The sequence below is a fragment of the Myotis brandtii genome, unplaced genomic scaffold, assembly GCF_000412655.1.
Source record: "Myotis brandtii unplaced genomic scaffold, ASM41265v1 scaffold259, whole genome shotgun sequence".
NCBI lineage: Eukaryota > Metazoa > Chordata > Mammalia > Chiroptera > Vespertilionidae > Myotis > Myotis brandtii.
The window spans coordinates 2,214,891-2,224,730 of record NW_005359840.1 but is presented as its reverse complement, the minus strand read 5'-3'; positions in this window follow the sequence as shown (position 1 = coordinate 2,224,730).

Below are 9,840 nucleotides of genomic sequence, written 5' to 3'. Positions count from 1 at the left end.
TATGAATGAAATGAGGAATCTGGAATATTTTGTGATTATAAAGTACTTTCACTGCCTGTGAAATGGTATGTTGACATTTGAAAGCAGACTTGTATTATTTGTAAATGGATATTACAAACTCCAGGGTCACCACTAAAGAAAATTAAAAAGAAGTATAATTGATATGCTTAGAAATGAAAGAAAATGGAATTATATAAAATGCTCCATTAAGATCACAAAAAGTAAAAATGTGTGCAAGACAAAAATAGGAACAAAGGAAACAAAAAGAAAAATGCAACACACATGGTAGATATCAATCCAGCTATACTAATAATCACTTGAAACATCAATGGTCTAAATATACCAATTAAAATACTGAGATTGTCAGAGTGGATGAAAAACAAAACCCAACTATAAGTTGTCTATAAGAAACCCACATTAAATATAAAGGCACATATAGATTAAAGTAAAGGGATGAAGAATATATCATCCTAACACTGATCAAAAAAGATCAGAAGTAGCTATATTAATTTCAGTCAGAAGGGACTTCAGAACCAGGAAAGTTTTTCGGGATAAAGAGGTACATTCCATAATGATAAAGGGGTAAATATTTTGAGAGGATACAACCACCTTTACTATGTATATGCATAACAACAGAGCATCAAACTAAGATAAAAAGTGATAAAAATAAATAAATAAATAAATAAATAAATAAATAAATAAATAAATCCACTATCATAGTTGGAGTTTTCAACATCCCTCTATCAGAAATGGACAGATCCAGCAGGTAGATAATCAGTAAAGTGAATTCAAGAGCACCATCAATCAACTGGATATAATTGACATGTATAGACTACTTCACTCAAAAATAGAGCATATGCAATCTTCTCTGCCTCTGGACTTGAACTTCAAACATTTGTTAGTATTTTTTCACACCCCTCCACACACTTAGGTTGGAGAGAACTGCTAGAGTGTGCTGGAGTTGGGCGTTTCCCTTCCCCATGAAGAAGGCTAGAGCTGACCTGAGTTAGGTATTTCCCTTCCCCCAGGTCAGCTAGGCTGTGAGAATAACCCATCAGGTCAGGTTCTGGTTAACTAGTTTCCCCTGAAGGCTGATCTTTTTAAGAAGAATAGAGCGCTCTGGAGTATTTCAAAATGAAATACTCCTCCCACTCCCAGAAGCATACGTTGAGTTTTCTCTAATATATATTGTGAGAATCTGGCCTAGCTCGGAATTTAAACTTACAAAGTATGGGGGCCTTCCTTTGACAGAGTAACTGAAGTTTTAACTCTCAGAGTTGACCAGAGTGAGCACACAGCAATTCATCAATTACAGCTCAGGTTTTTCCATCTTGGCTCAGGTTCCCGAGGCAGTTTCTGCTCATCAGCCTGTGCTCTAGTAAGCTGTCACTCCCTCACCTGCCGGTCTCTCTCTAACCTTGGGGGCAACAGTTTGCCCTGTGTCCTTCCCTTTCTTACAGATCCAGGAAGACTTAACTTTTCAGTCTGTTCAGCTTTTTACTTGTCAGGAGGAAGTGGTGACTTCCAAGCTCCTTACCTGCAGCACCAGAAACCTTCGCTTTGACCCTGTAGTAAGAGCAGAGGACACTGATGGAAAGCGTCTGGGCCTTTTGCTCTCCTCCTGTGGCACTCAGTTGGATACCCTGCTTTTCTAGAAGTTCTACTTCTATAAAAAGTCTTTCTTCTCAGCTTGCCATGAAGATTAACCACAGTTCCTTACATTATCTCAGTGCGGCGTCACATCAAATTCTTTATTTTCTTGTTGTTGTTTGTTAATCCTCACTCAAGAATATTTTTTTCCATTGGTTTTTAGAGAAAGTGGAAGGGACAAAGGGGGAGAGGGAGAGGGAGAAAGGGAGAGAGAGAGATATCTATGTTTCTGGGACTGGGGATGGAACCTGCAACCCAGGTACATGCCCTTGACCGGGAATCCAACCCATGACCCTTTGGTGGGCAGGATGACGTTCTAAACTACTGAGCCACAACTGCTAGGGCCATCTTAATTTTTTAAAAATATGTTTTTTTAAAATTGATTTGAGAGAGAGAGGGAGGAAGGGAGAGGGATAGAGAGATAGAAACATAGACTAGAGAGAAACATCATCCATTGGCTGCCTCCTGCATGCCCCCTACTGGGGATTGAACCCGCAAGCAACCTGGGCATGTGTCCTGGCCAAGAATGGAATGGTGACCTCTTGGTTCCTAGTTGACCCTTGGCCACTGAACCACACTGGCCCAGCCATCTTCATTTTTGACCCTCTTATTCTAGCTGTCACAGCTCACTTCACTGTCAGCTAATAACTTGGAATCTGGAAACCAGTTTTTTACCATTGTCACTTCATTTTCTTCTTGTGTATGAAAAACAAAAATTGAGAATATAACTTGATGGATTTTTTCTAGCCTCTAAATCAGGGGTGGGGAACCTTTTTCTCTGCCAAGGGCCATTTTGATATTTACAACATAATTCACAGGCCATAAGAATTATCCATTTAAAAACGAGCCTGCTATATTTGGTCAAACTTGTAATTACCTCACCCCTAATGGCTTGGGAGGGCGAGACCAAATGATTTCAAGGGCTTTATTCATTCCTTGGTCCTGACGTTCCCCATCCCTGCTCTAAATAAAAGAAGCAATGCTGCTTCCTCCTGTTAGCAATCTTGATGCTTTTGTTGAACCCTTAAGTAGATCTCCTACTTTAGTCTCAGGAAGTTCTCTTGAGCATGGATATTCCAATTTTCAAGGCACATAAAAATAGCTTAAATTTAAAACATAGTTCCTGGGCGTATAGTGTAGTTTTGACGAAATATGTTGACATTGGGGTGTAAAGGTAGAGACAAGTAGTTATTATGAGCCTACTGTGTGTGAGGCATTGCACTGAGTACTTTATTATGATATTTCTTTATTTCTAAAAAAATATCTATTCCCACGTTTCAAATAGGGTATTTGAGACTTAAAGAGATTTAACAACTTATTAAGCTTTAAGTGGTGAATTCAAAGCCACCTACTTAGACTCTAAACGCAAAGTTCTTTTTAGTATACCATATTCCATTCCAAAATAATTGTAAGTCTATCCATCTAAAGATGTACTATAATACTGCATTTTTTTTTCCATATCAGTTTTCTCACACATGATAGCAGGGAAAACTACAGATGTTGAAAAAATAGATAGAGGAAGATATACATAAGTGGAAGAGTCTACTGTGTTCATGGATTGGTAAATTCAACATCATTAAAATGTCCATACTACCCAAGCAATCTATAGATTCAATGAAATCCCTACTAAAACACCAAAGGCATATTTCAAAGACCTAGAACAAATATGCCAAAAATTCATATGGAATCAAAAAAGACACCGGATAGCCACAGAAATTTTGAGAAAGAAGAATAAAGTTGGAGGGATCACAATACCAGATATCAAGTTACACTACAAAACCACTGTACTCAAAACAGCCTCGTACTGGCACAAGAACAGGAATATAGACCAATGGAACAGAACAGAGAACCCAGACATTGACCCAAGTCATTATTCTCAATTAAATATTTGACAAAGGAGGCAAGAACATACAATGGAGTCAAGACAGTCTTTTCAATAAATGGTGTTGGGAAAATTGGACAGATACATGCAAGAAAATGAAATTAGGCCACCAACTTACACCATACACAAAAATAAACTCAAAATGGACAAAGGACTTAAACGTAAGACATGAAACCATAAAAATCTTAGAAGAAACCATTGGCAGCAAAATCTCAGGAATCTCTCATAGCAATAGGTTTCTGATACATCTCCTAGGACAATGGAAACTAAGGATAAAATAAACAAATGGGACTACATCAAAATAAAAAGCCTCTGCACAGCAAAAGAAACCATCAATAAAATGACAAGAGACCCTACTGCATTGGCGAACATATTTGCCAATGATATATCTGATAAAGGGTTCATATCCAAAATTTATAGGGAACTCATACAACTTAACAAAAGGAAGATAAACAATCCAATTTAAAAATGGGCAACAAAAGGAAGATAAATAATCCAATTAAAATTGGCAAAGGGCCTAAATAGACACTTCTCCAAAATGGACATCCAGAAGGCCAAAAGGCATATGAAAACATGCTCAAAGTCACTAATCATCCGAGAGATGCAAATCAAAACGACAATGACGTACCATCTCACACCTGTCAGAATGGCTATCATCAACAAATCAACAAACCACAAGTGCTGGTGAGGATGCGGAGAAAAGGAAACCTCATGCACTGCTGGTGGAAATGCAGACTGGTGCAGCCACCGTGAAGAAGAGTATGGAGTTTCCTCAAGAATTAAAAATGGAACTGCCATTTGACCCAGTAATCACACTTCTAGGAATATATCCTAAGAAACCCGAAATACCAATCAGAAAGAATATATGCACTCCTATGTTCATAGCAGTGTAATTTACAATAGCTAAGTTTTGGAAATAGCTTAAGTGCCCATCAGCAGATGAGTGGATTTAAAAACTATTATACATCTACACAATGGAATACTATGCAGCTGTAAAAGAGAAAGAACTTTTACCATTTGCAACAGCATGGATGGACCTAGAGAACTTTATGTTAAGCAAAATAAGCCAGTTGAACAAAGATAAGTATCACATGATCTCACTCATTTGTGGAATCTAATGAACACCATAAACTGATGAACAAAAATAGAACCAGAGACATAAAAGCAGACTGTCAAACCTCAGAGGGACGGCAGGGGTGGCTGGGTTGGTGGGAAGTGATCAACCAAAGAACTTGTATGCATATATGCATAACCCATGGACACAGACAATAGGGTGGTGAAGGCCTAGCGTGGGGGGCCGGGGTGGTCTGGTGAGGTCAATGGGAGAAAAAAGGAGATATATGTAATATTTTCAACACTAAAGATTTAAAAAAATAAATTATCAGAATTTGGAATCTCAAAAAAAATTTGTGTCCAATTAGTATGATCTCATTTGTTAACCTAAATTGTGATGCAGTCCAACCTGAGGATTGTGTTTTTCATGACAAGAAAATCATAACTATCATTTATGGAAAGTGCTCACCCATTTGGAAATTTTGCCCCATCAGTCAAATAACAGCATTAATGGCTACCATTTATAGTGAGAATCCTCTATGAATCAGTCACTTTGTATTCATCAACTAATAAACTCACAACAACCTTCCATGATAAAGATTATTCCTGCCACTGGCCTGGCCAGTGTTGCTAAGTGGTTAGAGTATCAGCCTGAGCAATGAAGGGTTGCAGGTTTGATTCCTGGTTAAGAGAACATGCCTAAGTTGCATGTTCGATTCCTAGCCCTGGCCGGGGCACGTGTGGGGGGCAACCAATCGATGTGACTCTCTCACAATGATGTTTCTCTCTCTCTCTCCTTCTCCCCCTCCCTGCTTCCCTTCCACTCTCTCTAAAAATCAATGAAAAATATCCTCAGGTGAAGATTAACAACAACAACAAAAAGATTATTCCTGCCACTTTATAGCTGGGCCAACAGAAGTTATATATATTGCCAATGTCACACAGCTAATAAAGTGAAAAAAAGTCAGGATTCAAACCCAGATCCCTTTTACTTCAAAGTCCCTGTGCTTTCTCTACTACATAGTAATGATGACACTACCCATCAACCAATAACATTAATCATTCCATTCCTCTGAATTATCTTCCTCCAATTCTACTTTCCCCATCATTGACATCTTCAGTAGATTGACTCTCATTGATAATAAATTTCTTCATTTTTCAACCATAATTCATTTGTAACTCTTGCTAGATCTTTTTTAAACATCCTCTTCTCAGATGAAATGGACCAAGAAACTCATCGCTCCACCATACACCATCACACCTCACCTCGCACAACCATGAGTGAATATCTGTAATAATTGGAGAGTGCCATAAGAAAATAAAACATGTATTTTCTCCTCCCCATTGTACAATGACTAAATAGCTATACTGGATTCTGAAGCATGAGAAGGCAAATAAAAATGGTGATCATCTCACTTTGGCTGCTTGAAGAACTGTATGCAAAAATGTAGGATTAAGAGCAATGCATTACTCTATATACACAGTTGCACATAGAGTTAACTGGTAAGGTAAGTATAGATCAAACATTCTGGGTTGACTTGACATCAGAAGTAAGCCCGAATAGAGAGTATGTGTGTATACAACGGTCTGGATATCAGTCACTCTCCTTTCATTCTTTCCCCTCCTTATTTTAATAGAGAACAAGTCACTTGCATCTTCTCGTTTGACAAATAGTTTTCCCCAACCATCTAGCAATATAGTAACCGATTTAGGAAAGACATAGCACAGGTATTTAATGGCTTAAAAGCACAAGCTGTTCTCTCTCCCACCCCATCTGACTTTACCTTTTAAATGAAACCCAACTGAGTAACTATTAGAGGACACCAAAGGCATGTAAGTACAAACTTCTTCACTTCCTGAATTTTAGACTTATCATAGGACAAAGACATTACAAATAGAATGTGTTTTTATTTACCCTTCTTACAAAAACACCTTGATACATGCTCTTACTTCTGTTCTTACCATAAAGTGTAAGCAACTTTTAATATGATAGTGTAGAAAGGCATGCAGTGGAATGCTGCAGTGCTCCATGGGACTCTAATGCGCTTTTCCATCACACTAAACCATTTAGAGCTCAATTTTAACACTTGCTGTCATTAAGAAAAATGTGCCGCTCCCTCTTCCATTTGAGAATCACAGTAGCCAATGAATGGTTATTGATCTGAGGTAACTAAAAGGGTAAAATGCAGGGATTGAAATTTGGATTAGCTTCTTTTTATTGGGCTTTACTTTAACATTTCCCAAAGCAGAGGTCATGGTGATAGCATCGATCAGGTGTAAAGCAGATGACATTTAAGTGATCTTGTTTGGCCAACTGCAGCCATGAGCCTGATTGTCCCTTCTGCATCTGGAAACAAAGCATTGTCTGAGGGCAGAGGTGTTATTACTCATTTCCAACTCCTCTCTGGTGTTCTCCCCAGCTCCCAGAGCGCGCTGACATTTAGGTGAGAATTTCTGTCAGCCCAGGCACTTATCTATCTGCACATTATGCGAGAACTGGCTCCTGGGGAGTGAGGCTGTGCTTACGCGTAAGTGTGCACAACCCCTGGCCCCCAGGCAGCCCTCACTTTCTCAACATTATGGCAATCTCATCACTTTTGTTTGATATTTCAGCACAAACAACTACTCATGATCTAAATTTATCCAGTCCTCTTGCTGCCATCACTAGTTTCTCCTCATTGCTAGCTCCCTGAGAAGGTAGGGCTCATATAAGGCTAACGTTCAGCAGGACATTTCTGAGTGACTACTAATGACTTACCCTTCCCAGTAATGTTTATAATTTAAAATAGGATTCTCAGAGAGATAAATATTCTAAGTCTAAGTGTTGTGCCCTGATGCCAACCATGATGAAAAAACATTATTTTTTGTTTATAGAGAATAAGATTTATTGTAAATTAGTGTACAAAGGTGACTTGTGTAAAAAGATGGAATGGTACACTCTCACTATTAAAAAATTCATTCAAGCTAACATGTTGCTTAGATTAGAATCATCTTTGGAAATCTTCTTCACTTCAAATAGGCCAGGGTTACCTGGAACTAACAAATGCAGAATTAGTATTGGTACCCGAGGTTGCATGGACGTGGAAATATATAATATAACCCATTGGAATGCACTGTAGTTATCATGCATGAAGGTTTATTAATAATGAGATATTTTCTCCCAGTTGATTTCTAGGTTGAATCCATGACTATTTTGACTTATTCACTTAATTTTCATAATCTGCCTTATATTTCCCAAAGAACAAGCTGATTCAGCCTTTACATGAAATAAAATTGTTCTAATAAGAAGAAATAACTTTTGTCTGATGTACAATGATATTCTTATGAGAAAACTGTAAGATTCCATTACTGAAAGCCAGCTAGGTAGGCAAAAATATTATTTTCATTTTTTGTCTATAAAATGAGAACTAATTATGTTCACCAACGGTGTGGTATTATTAATTCCAAGAGAATGGAAGATGCATTATTGAATTATTGGAATGCACACTAATGCCAATGTAAGATCAAGATTTATGAAGTAAAAAGGAGGAAAAGTCTAATAAATGAAGGCTTAAAGTATCTTCACAGAAATAGAACACTGAAGAGTATTGCTTTGTCTTTTTTGTTATTCAGCCTTTCCAAGAATAATCTAAGCACAACCAATTTTTACTGTACAATCAATGAATTGAAGAATAAGATGTAAAATCTTTATTTTCCCCCATAGAATCAGAGCCAACAATCAATCAATGAATGTGGTTTTCTTTCTTCACATTTTGGCATTTTAAGATCCTCGAACTATTTAAAAAACTATTTAAAAAATCTGGCAATCATTGTGCAGGGAAGATGTAGATCAAGGTGGCTTTTGCAAATTATTGGCAAGGGAAGATATTTAAAAATATTGAATACACATGGCACATCTGATTAAGTAGCATTTAAGGAATACATTGATTCTCATGATCTACAGTATTTATCTTGGTCTGCAGAAGGACGGCTACATCAACTTCAAAGGGAAAATATATGGGGGCATAGTTCTGTAGCGATTTACTCTCTGGCTTTGCTGAAGCCAATAGTTAGATAAAACTAGGACTATTTTGTTTGATACCTAATAAAAATGTTAAAGTTGAATGAGTTAGTATTTAAGAAAACTAATAAATATTTAATCTAAATTTAATGATAATCACTTTTTCCAATTGGACATGGAAGAAGATATGGTATTATAAAACAGTCATGTTATTGCTGGGGTCCAACCCCAGCAGGTCCAGGGGTCCCCAAAGGTGTGGACGGATTCGGCGAAGAAGGAAGGACACGGAGGTAATTCAGTTGAGATCAGCATAGTTGGGTTCTCTAGCCAGGATCTTCAGCCAAGTTCTATCCAGGTTCTCCAGCCAAGTTCTGTAGCCAGGTTCTGTCCAGGATCTTTTGCCATGTTCTCTCGATAGGTTCTGTTTCTAGGTTCTGTGTTCTGTTGTCTTGTTACATCTGTATTTATACCAGTTGATTTTAATCCTATCAATTTCTATTCCAAAGGTTAGGGCGTTTCTTATCTCCATTCCAGGGAGTAAAGATTATGTAGCTTAAGCGTGATTGTTCTTAGTTAAAGTGATTAACTACCCGCCTGGCACTTAGTTAAGGGGTTTTATTCCCTCCCTAACTTCAGGGAAAAATCCCTACCTGGGGAAACAACCTTTCTCGGAGAGGTGACCTTGGTTAAAACACATAGCACCAAGAAGGTGAGCAAACATATTAAGAACAGTATGCCATATATGCCAGGTCCCTTGAAACATATGCTGTGCAGATGTTTCTTCCCTGCAGTGGCTGTGTCAAGCAGCAAGGATGGACCGGCTTCCGGCATGTTATCACAAAGTGTTGGATTTATAGTATAGTGGTTGTCAAACTTTAGCATGTATCAGAATTACTAAGAGTGCTTGTTAGAATAAAGATTGCTTATCCCCACCCTAAATGTCTCTGATTCAATGGGTATTTGTTGAAGCCTGAAAATTTGTCTTTTTATTTTTAACTAGAGGCCCAGTGCATGAAATTCATGCATGGGTAGGGTCCCTAGCGGCTGCCGGCTGCCAGCTGGGGCCTCCCTTCCCCAGCTGCTGGCCACCAGCCAGGGCCTTCCTTCATTCTGCACCGCCCCCTGGTGGTCAGCGCACGTCATAGCAAGCAATCGAACTCCTGGTTGGTCGAACTCCTGAGGGGACACTTTGCATATTAGGCATCTTTAATCTATCTATCTATCTCTCTCTCTCTCTCTCTCTCTCTCTCTCTCT